Source organism: Canis aureus, chromosome X (assembly GCF_053574225.1).
Source record: "Canis aureus isolate CA01 chromosome X, VMU_Caureus_v.1.0, whole genome shotgun sequence".
NCBI lineage: Eukaryota > Metazoa > Chordata > Mammalia > Carnivora > Canidae > Canis > Canis aureus.
Window position 1 is genome coordinate 110,990,613 of NC_135649.1, and position 14,109 is coordinate 111,004,721.

Consider the following 14,109-nt stretch of genomic DNA (forward strand, 5'->3'; position numbering starts at 1 on the left):
AGCAGGCTCCATGCAGGGAGCCCGACGTGGGACTCGATCCCGGGTCTCCAGGATCATGCCCTGAGCCAAAGGCAGACCACTGGAAGTCCCTGCATTCGCATTTTGGGGGAATATAGACTATCCACGTTGTGAATTGTTACACTTATAAATAATAGTACCCAAACTTTCCTGTCATACTATGTCCTAGTCCCACACTCAGGCTGCCATAACAATATACCATAGACAGGGTGATTTCAACAACAGACGCTGCTCTCTCACAGCTCTGGGGCCGGAAGTCTGAGGTCTGGGCTCCAGCATAGTTGGGCTCTGGTTTGCAGGCTGCCTTCTCCCATGGTGTGGAGAGAGGATGACTCTTCCTCTTCGTGGAAAGGCACTAATCCCATTATGGGGCCCCACTCTCGTGAGCTCATCCAACCCTGATCACTTCCCAAAGGCCCCACCTGTAAATACCACCACACGTTGTTTTTTAAAACCCCAAGATATGTCATATATGAAAAGCACAAAATCAGAGAATTATTAACGTCATCTCATGAAACTCGTTTTTGTCTCCTTTGATCCCTCAACATAAAATTTAAATGACCCCTGGGATGCCTGAGTGGCTCAGTGGTTGAGCATCTGCCTCTGGCTCAGGGCGTGATCCCGGAATCCAGGATCGGGTCCCACGTCAGGCTCCCTGCATGGAGCCTGCTTCTCCCTCTGCCTGTGTCTTTGCCTCTCTCTCTGTGTCTCTCATGAATAAATAAAATAGTTAAAAAATAATAAATAAATAAATAAATAAATAAATAAATAAATAAATAAATTTAAATGACCCCTGACCTTTAATATACTTTCAATCTGTGACCACATCCAGTATGTGAATTTAAAATTAATCTGTTAAAAAAATAAAATAAAATAAAATAAAATAAAATAAAATAATAAAATAAATCTGTTGACATATTCTAGTGTTTCTTACATAAGCAATTTAAGGCCAATAAAGTGTATCCCTTGCTAAATAGACAAATAGCAAAATTTGTCTTTACAGATTGTGAGTAGTAGTAAAATGGAATTAAAATGAATGTCTTAGTGTCTTAGTAGAACTTCAATTGTTAATCCAAAATTAAACAATATTTGCTTAAAATTGGGTTCTTAAAAAAATAAAAATAAAAAAATAAAATTGGGTTCTTTTTATCATTCATAATACAAAAATGATCAAATGGGTTTTTTTTTAACATGTTAAGGGACTGAAAAGATGGCACGTCACTTTCAAAGGGGTTCATGGTCTCCATAAAATAGAAATGCTGAGATGATTGATCTCTGGGGTCACATACTATGTGAATGACTATGATTTTCATGTCACTGGCTGGACTGGGAGCTCTGCGTGCAGGGGATCTTTGTCTGTCTCACACTATATTGGTAGGTAGTTGTGTAATCGTCCTTACATATTGAGAAGCAGGACACTGCCCTCCTCTGCTCTACTCTCATTGTCCCCCCCTGAGGCCACCCCCTCACTGGTATCCTGCAGCCCACGGAGACTTCCTGGGTCCTAGAGAGTGTCTTGTTATACTTTAGTGCTTCTAAACAAGAAGTATTGAGCTCAATCAAGGAAAAAAGTATGCTAGGATGTGAAAGGAGCCAGACAATGTAAGCCTCTGGACTATAGAAACCCTGAACTGAGTTGATGGATCCTCTAGTCCTAGAAATCTTTTAGAATGTCTTCCAAACTCAGGACACCTGGGTGGCTCAGTGGTTGAGCATCTGCCTTCGGCTCAGGGCATGATCCTGGGGTCCTGGGATCGAATCCTGCATGGGGCTCCCCACGGGGAGCCTGCTTCTCCCTCTGCCTGTGTCTCTGCCTCTCTCTGTGTGTCTCTCATGAATAAATAAATAAAATCCTTAAAAAAAAAAAGGAGAATGTCTCCAAACTCAACATCTTGGTGTTAAATGTTCAAATACCTAGAGGGAAGGAACTGAACTAAATGACCCTTTCAACTCTAAGCTTCCGTGTTTCCAAACACTGATGTTGGATATTAGACCAAGCCAAGCTCTCGCTTACTGCTTTATTGTTTTCGATTTTAAAACACATGAAATGCACATTGTAGTCTATGTCTACACCACAAGTACAAAGCAGTGTGTACATTGGAGATAACAAAAGAGAACTGTATGGTCTGGAAGATAAGAAAAGATACCCAAATCGAGTCTCTGTTTGGACCAACAACTTCACAACAGCTTTACAACAATCGCTTTGGTTTTTCCCACCAAAAACAGAGGTTCTCATCTTATTAAATCCCTGAAATCTGCATGACCGTTCTTCCTCCTTACTCTTGGTCTCCCACATATGCCAAACTGAGTGGCTAAAACCTAGAACTAATTGACAGGTCTGCCCATGCAAGCATCTTCATAGCTCTGCAAAATCCCCTGGAGCACTTCATTGTAAATAGAAGTATTAACCATGTAAAGATAGTATTTTAATTAACATTATATTGAGTTATAACACCTAACTACTTCATAAGAGCCCTTTATATATCAATGCCGGCATCTATTTATTATGTATGTTACAAATAGAAAAAAGCAAATCCTGTTCTGTGCTATTGAATTGTGGTTTGCTTTGCTATTTCCTCATATTGTAAGAAATCCTGTAACGAATTTGAGAAGTTGTCACTGTAAGGAGTTTGACGTGGACAAGGTTGGCCCACTGTGGTTAGGGTGGCACCAAAGGGGGGAGCCTGGGGCCCAGAGTTGGGATCCCTGGGCAAAGCACTCTCTCCCAGTGATTTCAGTGACTTAAAGCATTCCCTAGGTATTTTCCCACTTCTCTTTTAAGTCATAATTCCCAGCTTCACATGTGGCAGTTTTGAAAACAAGCCTCAACCAAAGGGCTTAGCAATTCTGGGATGAAATGAACCACCAAGCACAGCTGTATCCAGCACAGTGCTTTTCTAGGGGAAAATTACTCTGATGGCCTTTTCTCCATCACTGTCTTCTAAAATGGTTTCCTTGGCAAACACAGCCGGAGGTTTGTCCATTTTAAATGGCACAAAGACTTCTCCCCAAGTCCCTGGAGTTACTCTTCTATAGTCTAAGAAGATTCTTAAGGCACAGCTTCCCAGTACCCAGTTTCAAATACGTTTGCATTACTTATTTTCTTCCAATGCCTCCACCCACCTCACAAAACCATTTCTCTGCATTTCTGGAAGTGAACACATGCTGGTTCTCCCCATGGTTCAGTCCTAGCCCAACACAACAATGTGCCCCCTTCCCCCACAAGCTGCCACTGTTTCTGGACATGGGAATTGAACGTTCAGTTTGCTTAGTAAGGCTTCTGATTTTTCTCAAAGCTTTTCTGTTAGATGAGAGGTATGGGATTACCTGGGTCCTACCTCATGATTTAAAATGGTTCTCAGGACACCTGGGTGGCTCAGCAGTTGAGCGGCTGCCTTTGGCTCAGGGCGTGGTCCTGGGGCCCCGGGATTGAGGCCCGCATCGGGTTCCCCACATGGAGCCTGCTTCTCCCTCTGCTTGTGTCTCTGCCTCTCTCTCTCTCTGTGTCTCTCATGAATAAATAAAATCTTTTAAAAATAATAAAAAATAAAATGGTTCTCAATCTTAGCTGTACGCTGGAATCACCTAGAAAGTTTTTAAAAATATTGATACTCTGGGGGCTCCTGGGTGGCTTAGTCAGCTAAGTGTCCAACCCTTGATTTTGGCTCAGGTCATGATCTCAGGGTCGTGGGATAGAGCCTTGCATCAGGCTCCATGCTGAGGTGTGGAGTCTGCTTGGGATTCTCTCTTTACCTTTCCTGCTGCCTCTCCCCCATCTCTCTTTCTCTCTCTCTCTCCTCCCCCTCAAAAAATTATTGATACTCCGGTCCCCACTGCCAACCCCACCAAAAAATTCTGGTTTAATTGGTTTATGGGGCAGCCAGGGCATGAGGATTTTTAAAATTTCTCAGAGGTGCCTAACACACAGTCACAGTCAAGTTTAAGAACCAACCGGAATAAGGAGACTTGATTTAAATGCAGCCACTAATTAGCTATGTGGCCTGAGCAAAAGAAATATTCATTTATCTGATAGGTATTCCCTGACAGTTTGCTGCATGCAAGACCGCGCTCGGAGCCTAATCTCTCCTAGCCTCCAAGATAAGTAAACTGGACTCAACAATTTGCTCATTCATTCAGCAAATAAGTATTGAGCGCCTACTACCTGGTAGGCCCCGTGCTAGGCACAAGATGTGTGGCAGTAAACCAGATGGAGAACCCTCTGTCCTCATGCAGCTGACAGTTCCGTTGAGGGAAGCACCCACATACAAGTAGTGAAAAGTGAAGAGCAGGGGCACCTGGCTGGCTCAGTGGGTAGAGCATATGACTTTGATCTTGAGGTCATATGACTCTTGATCTTGAGGTCATGAGTTCGAGCCCCATGTTAGGTGTGGAGCCTACTTAAAGAAAAAAATATCTTTTAAAAAGGCGAAGAGCAATGTTATATAAAGGATGGGACGGTTGATGAGACGGATGACGAGGGGACAGGCAACCGATGTGGAGGAAGCAATGGACACAGTGGAGAAGGGGGATGGAGAGAGGTCCATGGATTCTAGAAAATAGTCAAGGAGATAACATCTCAAAGACTTGGCGGTGGATGGGATATAGGGAGAGAGAGAGGGAGAAAGAGAGGGAGGAGGAGAGAGAGAGAGAAAGGAAGGAAGAAGGCAGGCCAATTTCTACCTCACAGGATTGATGAGTCATTCACTGGGGCAAAGAATGTGTGAAAAGAACCTCAGCCACCCCCTGGGGTTATGAGGGTCTAGAGGGAAGGTATAGGAGCCTGAGGCAGCAGGAGCCTGAACCAAGCTCCAGACAGAGACCAGGGCAGAGGAAGAGCGTATGGGAAGAAATGGAATGGCTCTCACAGGTGGTTATTTCAACACCTGAACTGGGTCTTTGTGTAACTAAAGGGGAAGCCACTAAAGAGCCTGTTCCCAGAGGCCCAAAGCTGAACCACTTTTAAAAGGGAAAAATGAACAGAAGAGCCAATTGCGATGGTAAACAATGTGAGGTACCAAGTCCACGGTGCAAGAGGGACCTTGCATACCATGGAGGCACTCAGGGAAATAGTTCTCTTCCCCCTTTCGGGGTGTAGACTATGTTGGCTCTGAGAATTCATATCTGTCCTTGGGAGATCCCTGTGTGTGCGTGCGTGCGTGCACGCATGTGTGCAGGGGAGAAAGCGGGAGAGAGATCCACAGCTACTGTTGGACAATCCAACAAGGCCAGCGGGTTGATCTTGAGAGACAGTGGACAGAACAGCACCCAATGGGAGGCTGCAGAGGTCCTTGTTGACTCAGACACTCGGGAAGAGAGGTCCTCTGGGAGGAAAGGGATGTATCCTGGGGTGAGAACAGCTCCAGTGGGTGAACATTTCTAAAGGGAGATGCAGAGGTAGAAAAAGGTGGAGACTGCACAGAGAGGAGGAGACATTGAGGCCAGGGACGAGGACAGGAACTGGAGTGCACCTCAGAGAGCGCCCCTGGGAACGCCTAAAGTCCTTAGGGGTCCTGTCACCTTCTTTTCTTCACATGTGGTGTTCCCCCTTTGATGCTCCTCAAACTTTAACACAGGCTGTCAGACCCTCTTAACTGTCTGGCTGTGTTAGGGAGGAAAGTGAGAGTGGGGACTCTCCATTACGCTCAAGAGCTCTCCGAGGGCTTTCTGGGCTTTCCAGAGGGAACCCCGCTTAGGAGGGGAAGGTCCCCTCCAGAGTTCCGGACCTCCACCCGCAGGGAAGTTTGTGGCGCCCCCTGGTGGAGTCGGGAGTAACGCACGACTCGGAGAAGCGGAGTGACAGGTGGACCCCTTGAGGATGGACCAGGGTCCAATCGGCCCCTTTCCCAAATACTGTGGGGATGCAACCCTTAAGAGCGAGATGGAAACTTCCATTTGATTTACAGAAGCAAAACACCAGGCGCAGTGCCTGGTTCAGAGTTGGCACTCAGTAATTGGCAGCCATTACCATGATTATGATGATTATGATTATTGAGATTCAGTTGCTATAGATATCCTGTGGCCTCAAATGATCTGAGAATGGTTCACAGAAGCCCCACAGGCTGCGAGCAAGTAGACTGTAACTCAGAGGGGTTTGAGGGCATCGTCAGTAATCCAGCTCCGAATCCATCCTTAGCCTTTCTTCCCAGCAAGCATACGTTGGCCAACTGATGCTCATGTGGATCACACTTAGCTCAGGAGTATTGGGGCTGTACTTCTTGCTTCAAAAAATTCATCCCTTTCACCATAACCCTTTTGCTGCTGTTTCCTGAAGGGTCACCAGTTGTTCCCGAAGTGGCAAGATGAGTCATGCTAGAGGTGTGAGGAGGCCAAAAGATGCTGCAGGAGGTGAGAGAAACATAGAGCAGAGTAGGCTCAAGGGGTGGGGTGGAAGTGGAGGAGAGAGAAAGACAGGGCCAGTCCGGGCCCCAACAGGAAACAGATGGCACATTCAAAGGAGGATGACTTCAAGAGGGTTCTTTTACAGAGGCACTCCTTGCCCAATGGCAGCTTGTGGGAAAATGCCGGCACTCAGGGCAAGCAGCAGTAGAGCTGCTACCACCCCTGGGCCTGGCTTCGGGGATGATGGGAAAGAGGTTATCAGAAAAAGAGAGTCCTGTAGGCTTCCTTGAAGGAAGCAGTGACCTTGGGTCAAGAGACAGAGTCATCCCAAAGAGGGAGCAGCCCAGCAAACACCTGGAACTTGCTGTCCTCCAATCCTCGGATCTACTCCCAGAGCTGTGCACGGTTTGGACCCAGTGGGAAGCCTGGAGGTAAGGGGACCCTGTTGACATAATCCACATAGATCAAGCACCCAGGCCACGGAGCAGGCTGGAGAAGGCAGAATAGGGCAAATAGAGGTACCTGGCACGATAGAGGAGGGGCATCTAAGGATCAGTATCGGCGTTTTCGTGTTTGTTTTCCAGAACACAAGACCACATCCCCATCGGCAGCGGGATAGGCTGAGCATCATTATCCCAGAAACGACAGATGGGTTTCTATTCACCAACCAAACTCTCTCTTTGCTCTTGGAGCAAAAGACAAGGCTCCGTTTGGAAACAGTCGCGTCCAGGAGTAGGAGTAGGAGCAGGAAGAGAAAATCCCCGCAAAGGGATCGCTCTCCCTGCGGCTGCTAAGGGGAGCACAGGGCTCGAGGAAACGTGTCGTGGGGGGACAGGAGCAGGTGCCAGGGGTAGGAGCAGGGGAGAGCAGCAGGGCCCAGAAGGAAACCAGGCATTTGGCAGAGAACAGCACGCAGTGGCCAGTGACTGCGAAGGGTGGCCGGGGTTCCTAAATAAGCTTTGGCCCAGAAAGCCCCGGTGAGGTTGGGTGCAGGGAAGGGCGCCCCGGTGAGATACCCCATTTCTCCTAGCCCAAGGTTCTATTTCCTTCTCTTTTCAGCCAACGTCCTCCCCGAAGTCCTCCAGACCCTCCCCGACCACCGCGCCCGCGCGTTTCCACTTGTCACCAAATGATCAGCCTTCAACGAAATGCTTCTATTTTGGGGGCATTGCCGTCTCTAAAACAAGGCGCAGAGAAGCAGAGGGAGGCAGCGAGGGGCTGCATCTAATCTTCTCTAATATCGCAGTGGGAAGGAGACTGGGGAATGAAAACATAGTCATTTAGAAAATGGTTGATGAGTCACTGATTGGCATCGGGCGGAGAAGAGGAGAAGTCATTACACATTCAGAGTTTGCCTGGTCTTTAAAAATAGGCTCCTCACTCTGCCGGAGGGGGCGCGTGGGCTGCAGAGCCCCAGAGCGTGGCCCAGGGCAGGGGCCTGGCCCTCGGCCGCGCCAGATGCACCTGGGCCCTTGCAAAGCCTCCGGTTTCCAGACGAGGAAAGCCAGCGTCACGCCTCCTCGTTCCTCCTCTACCTCTTTCTTGAGGCCTTAATAATACTTTTGGGGAGACTCCAGCTTCAGGGGACGCAGGCCAAGTCGAAGAGACAGCACTTGGTGTGACCATAATTTTGCCATCCCCCGCATAGCTCCTTTTCCAGGCCCGGGACGACCCAGCTCTCTCCTGATCTCCCCGCTTTTGACCTCTTTGCTGTTGATGAGTTGTTCTGCATTTCAGTTGGAGGGAGCGGCGGGAGGATTAGGCTGTGGCAGATTAGGCTGTGGGGTGATGTTTGCTGGAGGAGGGACATGAAAGTCTCGGGTAAGCAGAGGTTTGCAGATTGCCTGGCAATTTTCTTGCGGCCGGTGTTACAGAAAAACAAACCAAAACCAAAACAAAAACGCCGCCTGCTAAGGTCTCTTTACCTTTGCCCGATCATTCTGGGGCCCAGACGTGCAGATCTGGGCCACCGCGGTGGGGGGAGGGTGGGGGGGGGAGCGCCAAGCCCCAAAAGAGCTTGACTGCTTTACAGGGCGAAGGGCAGAGAAGAGAAGCGATCTGGAAGGTAAAGGATGGCAAGGGCCAGGTCAGGCTGAGTCAGAGAGAAAGCCTAGGGACTGTTCGAGAGCCAGCGGGAGGAAGAGAGGCAGCTGCCGGGTTGTGATGACTTGGGGTTTGGGGGAAAGGATGCACGGAGGGAAACCTGGTTGTGTTAGGAAAGGGATTGCTTCTTTCCATTTGGTTGATTCTACAGGAAAAATCTGAATAGTTTTTTTTTTTTAATTATTCTGGATTGTTGGATTGGTGTTTCTTCTGAATGCAGCACCGAGCTGAGGCAGGCGACAGGGTGGCCTGGATTTATGCAGGTTCCGAGCCGTAGGTACACCCCACCCGTGCGTGTGCTGCCCACCCCCACACGCAACTTTTGCAACATACCTGCGACTTTCTGACATTACATTTCGCCTTGTCACTTGCTTCATGAGGTGTCCTTGCTCACACTTGGATAAATTTACCTACGCTAAGTCGAGACAAAAGAGGAAAGTCCAGGGTACCGGGGTGGCTCAGTGGTTGAACGTCTGCCTTTGGCTCAGGTTGTGATCCCGGGGTCCTGGGATCGAGTCCCACATCGGGTTCCCCGCAGGGAGCCTGCCTCTCCCTCTGCCTGTGTCTCTGCCTCTCTCTGTCTTTCATGAATAAATAAATAAAATCTTAAAAAAAAAAAAAAAAAAGAGGAAAGTCTGATGCTGGGTCTAGTTTCAAAAAAGTAGGCAGATCTGTAAGACCCAAATTTATCTCAGCTTGGAATTCTATCCTGAGCATGCAACTTTGTTTATCCAAAATCTTCCCACTTTCAGTCTCATATTCCTCAGCTGGAGGTAAAAGAGAGACTCAGTGGCCTGCTGAAAGCCTGCAGCTACAGTTACGTCTCATACAACGTTGTTTTAAACATCATTGCCAAAAAAAAAAAAAAAAAAAAAAAAAAAAAAAAAAAATAAACATCATTGCCTGCACAACAGACATTTTCACTCTCACACGTTTATTCTTCATCAGAATACACAACCTGCATTTTATTTTATTTTTTTTAAGATTTTATTTATTTATTTATTCATGAAAGGCACAGAAAGAGAGAGGCAGAGACACAGGCAGAGGGAGAAGCGGGCTCCATGCAGGGAGCCCGACGCGGGACTAGATCCAGGGTCTCTAGGATCACGCCCTGGGCCGAAGGCAGGCGCCAAACCGCAGAGCCACCCAGGGATCCCCAAAAACCTGCATTTTAACTTAATACACTCGTTTTAGTCCCTTGACATCCCAAAAATGACTTTAAGGCACACACCCAGCTCTTGTCCAACCAAGATGCAACGCCTCAGAAAAAAAAAAAAAAAAGAAAGAAAGAAAAGCAATATAGTTAAAGAATTATGCATCATCATCCAGCAGGATTTATTCCAGGATTTTAAAGTCTCAATAGATGTCTAGGAAGCATCTGATAACACATAATGCCCATTCTTGATAAGAATTCTTAGTTAACTAAGACTCTAAGGGCACTTCCTTAACAAAACAAAGACTATCTCTCATTAGCACTAGCCCATGTCAGGTTAATGTTACCAAACAGACAAACAACAAAAAAGCTTGCAGCATTTCCGTTAAAGCAAGAAAGAAATGAAGAATTCCTGATCTCACCACTGTTGTTCCATTCTTTGTTATTGTTATTGTTGTTGTTTTTGTTGTTGTCATTTCTCCATTCTTGATCAACGCTGCCCTATAGGTTCAAGTCACTGTGATGAGATGTTAAATAGCAGTAAGTGGAAAAACTTATCAACACTCCCGGATGATTTACTTGTTTGCGTGGAGAAACCAAAAGAATCTAATGAAAAACCAATGGGCCAAATAATCAAATTCATTAAGGTGGGCCAGTTAGAAAACAAACACACCAAACACATTTATATCATCTTTTCTAGAAATTAGCAATCTGGTTAGAAAACCTAGTGGGAAAAGATCGCATTTTGAATAATAACATGTTTTTAAAGGTTAGCTGCCGGCTGCCTGGGTGGCTCAGTCAGTTGGGGGTCTGCCTTCAGCTCAGGTCATGATTCCGGGGTCCTGGGATGGAGCCCCACATCCGGCTCCTTACTCAGTGGGGAGCCTGCTTCTCCCTCTCCCAGCTCATTCTCTCTCTCTCTTTCAAATAAATAAATAAAATCTCTAAAAAAATTAATAAAAGTTAGTTGCAATCGGGACAAGGCACTCCACTGCATGTTCATCTCTGACTCCCAGCAACAGAGCCAATGGCTTTATGGAGTATTTACTTTGTCTAAGTGCTGAACTGAGCCCGAACTACCTCAAATGCATATTCTGGAGCAAAAAAAAAAAAATTAGCCCTGGGGTCCCTGGGTGGCTCAGCGGTTTAGCGCCTGCCTTCAGCCCAGGGCGTGATCCTGGAGACCCGGGATCGAGTCCCACGTCAGGCTCCCTGCATGGAGACTGCTTCTCCTTCTGCCTGTGTCTCTGCTCCTCTCTCTGTGTCTCTCATATATAAAATCTTTAAAAAAATAAAGTGGCCATTAGGTCTTGGATGGTTTAAAAAAAAATTAGCCCTTCCAACTCATGAATTCATGATATCCCTGCTTAGGATATAAAGTGAATGTATTTCAGCTCATGAAAGCGGGGGCAGGGGGGAGCTGATGCAGAGGAGGGGGGCTGGGCCAAGGCTCACAGAGGCGGTCCCCTTTGCCTGTCCCCACTCAGCCACCCTCTCTGCTGCCCCCCCCAGGAGGCTGGCCTTCTCAGGGGCACATCATGGGCTCCCTTGCTTCTGGCTGGGCACAGCCAATGGGGAGCACCAGCAGGCGATGGGGGGCGGGAGGAGGGTGAGGCTGGGGTACTTGCTCAGTCTTCTGCAGACTTGCTGCAGGTTCACCAGGCCACAGTCTCGCTGCCTTCTCTAAAGGGCCCCAGCTCTGCCCATGCTCTCTTGTCTTGCCCCCTGCAGGCCTGGCATGATGACAGCTCCCCACAATGGCTGGCCTTGGGCCCCCCACCACCCCGCAGCTGGGGCCTTGAGCCTTCCTCACACCTTCCTCACAGATCCCTTTGCTGTGAGATGTGGATGGCTCAAGTCTGGGAAGCCGACCTGAGCTATTTGGTCATCACAACCACCTTTTCCAATGAGTATCATCACCCCCGTTTGACACGGGAGGAAAGCGCAGCTGAGGGGGCGTGGGCAGCTCTGACACTTGGCCACGCAGCCTGTCCGGTGAACCCGAAGCTGCGTCCCCTTGCTGCTCACCCGTCCCCCCGGTGTAATTCCCCCGAGTAAAATATAATCGTTTAACTCTGGACCACTGTGACCTCACTCCTCAGGTTTCTTTTCTTCAGGCCAAAAGTTCCAGAAGGCCCCATTCTGAGGCAATGGTGGCTTCTGCATCCTTGCTTTTAAAATCTCTTCAACCACCCAGGTTTGGGGACTCAGGAAGAAAGGGAGCCCTCTACTGATCCTGAGGCCTCCACGGAGCTGGCACTGCTGTAGCTGGCTGTGTCCCAGTTGAGGTGATAAAAATAAAGCATCATAAGCCCACACCCACCCGGGAATGACAGGCTCCTGAGGTGATTCCGGAGCTCCTGAACCCACAGGAGGCCTCCTAGGATTTTAGCCAACTAATAATGACTCATGTTGTTCTCTGGCCTTGCGCGGATTTTAAAGGTTTCATGAATGACACTACACTTTATAAGATTGTTTTTCTAGGGGAAGACAAGGATTTACATTTTACTCTTTAGGTGGATGGAGGAAGCAACAAATCTTAAATCATTTGATGAAGCTCATTTAACTTTCTCCTGAGGAAAATGTGAGTGATCTTCGTCGCTGATCTAGTGTTTCCTTTTTGCTCTCTTTCTGAGAGGATAATTATTCTTTTACACTCCAATATTTAATTGCTTTTTAAATAAAATTCTCTTTTTGGCATTTCATAACAGTGAAATAAATTCAAATCCTCGGACGCACCGCGGAAGGAAGTCTAGCCCTGTGGCTAAGAGCTTGAGCTTTGGCGTCAGCAGCCCTGACGCTGACTTCCCAGCTGTGTTATCTTAGGCAAGTTTCCTAACCTCTCTGTGTCACAGGTCCCTCGAGTGTGAAACGGGACCAATGGTGAGTGTTCCCTTCATAGGGTTAATGCGAGAAGTAATGAGCTAATGCATGCAAAACTGTAAACATGGTGCTTGACACAGAGCAAACACTCAATAATTGCCAATTGCTATTCTTACTATGTCGAAGCTTCTCTGATGAGCACTGAGGAGGGTCAAAGAGGAAAGAACCTCGGCATGTGAGCGGATTATACTTTTATAGAGAAAAATGAGCATCAGCAAGTATACTACGGATGGATGGTCTCAGAGAAACACAGAGTGTGACGGCAGTACAGAGGGTGGAGAAACTATTTCCGGCTTTGCATCCTAGGGAAGGATGTGTGACCAAGTGCCATCCGCCTGACCCTGAAGATGGCTGGGATGGTGACAGGTAGAAGGACAAGGGAATGCTAGGCAGAGCGAACAATGCGGTCAAAGGCCCATGGGAAGGGGACAGTGAATGTTGACGCTCAGCCAGCGCAAAGCATGCAGTGGGCACGAGGAGAGACCAAGGCAGTGGAAGAGTGGGGTGCATGGGGGTTGGATGGGCAGGAGAAGACAGGAGGTGGTGGGTGAGCATGTGGCCATGAAAGAAAGCCCAAGATGCAAGGAGGCTGGAGCGGAGGCAACGCCGGGGGTCCTACTCCTGACTTTCTATTCGTTGAGCCACGGGAACTCTGGATTCAGTTTCTTCATTCAGGAATGGGGGGCACCGGCCCTGGTAAGGGCCAAGATCCTTGCCACATGGACCACTGGGAGATACGTGCCTGATGCTTAAGGAATTCACCACCTAGCCAAACGCACAAGGGTTTGTTACCCCTTTCATGTTTTCCTTTCTCCTCTCTTTCTTCTACTCTGGCTCTTCTTTCTCTCTGACTGATCTTCCAGATAGCTCAACATATGTCAGGCTGTCGACATATGGCATATTTTGCAAACAGATAAACAGTGGCACATATGCAACCATATATTCCTGGCATGCAGATGCCCCGGCTTGGCTTCGTCAGCCTCAGCAGAAAGCATTTGGTAAGTCTCTCTCAGAAATTCCAGAATGTGCAGGCCGCCCATGTAGCCTCTGACAAGTGGTTAAAATAAGTTGGTCTGTGTCTTCTTTGGTGCAAAAGCCAGAACACTGTCTCCCCACCCTTTCAACTCAAATGCAATTAATACCAAAGGCTCTGTCCTCTCTCTCAACTATTTGGGATGTTCTGACCAGGAGTCAAACTCCCCATTAAAGATCCTTTTGTTTTTCCATTCAGCAGTGACTCATTATCTCCTCCGCACCAGTGGATCAGCCCTACTAGCCCATGGATAGGCTGTACTTTAAGACTCTCGGGTCTATTTTGTCCACTTAAAAATAAAAATAAGATTGTGTAGCAGACTCTGTCAATGTCTACGCTGGTCCTCCAATACTAGCCATTTGTCCCTGCATGCCAGCCTGAGTCTGTACCTCTCTGTGTGTGGGCTTTCTCTGCCTGTGCGTGCAGTAGGCCCAGGGTGCCCCTGCGCTTGCTCTCTCCCAGCATCCCTCAACCAATGGTTGATGAGAAGGGATGGATAAATGCCCCAGCTCTCTCGCCCTTCAGTGGAATATTTCTGAAGCAGTGAATCCCAGACCTGCCTCTGAGAAATTGGCTTGAG

At 47.8% G+C, this 14,109-nt stretch overlaps 1 non-coding gene across 1 annotated transcript; it reads left to right on the top strand.

Moving 5' to 3' along the window:
- Positions 1–4,311: 4,311 nt before the first annotated feature.
- On the top strand, positions 4,312–4,406 carry TRNAQ-UUG (transfer RNA glutamine (anticodon UUG)). The gene is made up of 2 exons: positions 4,312–4,348; positions 4,371–4,406. It is a non-coding gene; the product is annotated as a tRNA-Gln (tRNA).
- The last annotated feature ends 9,703 nt before the right edge of the window (positions 4,407–14,109 follow it).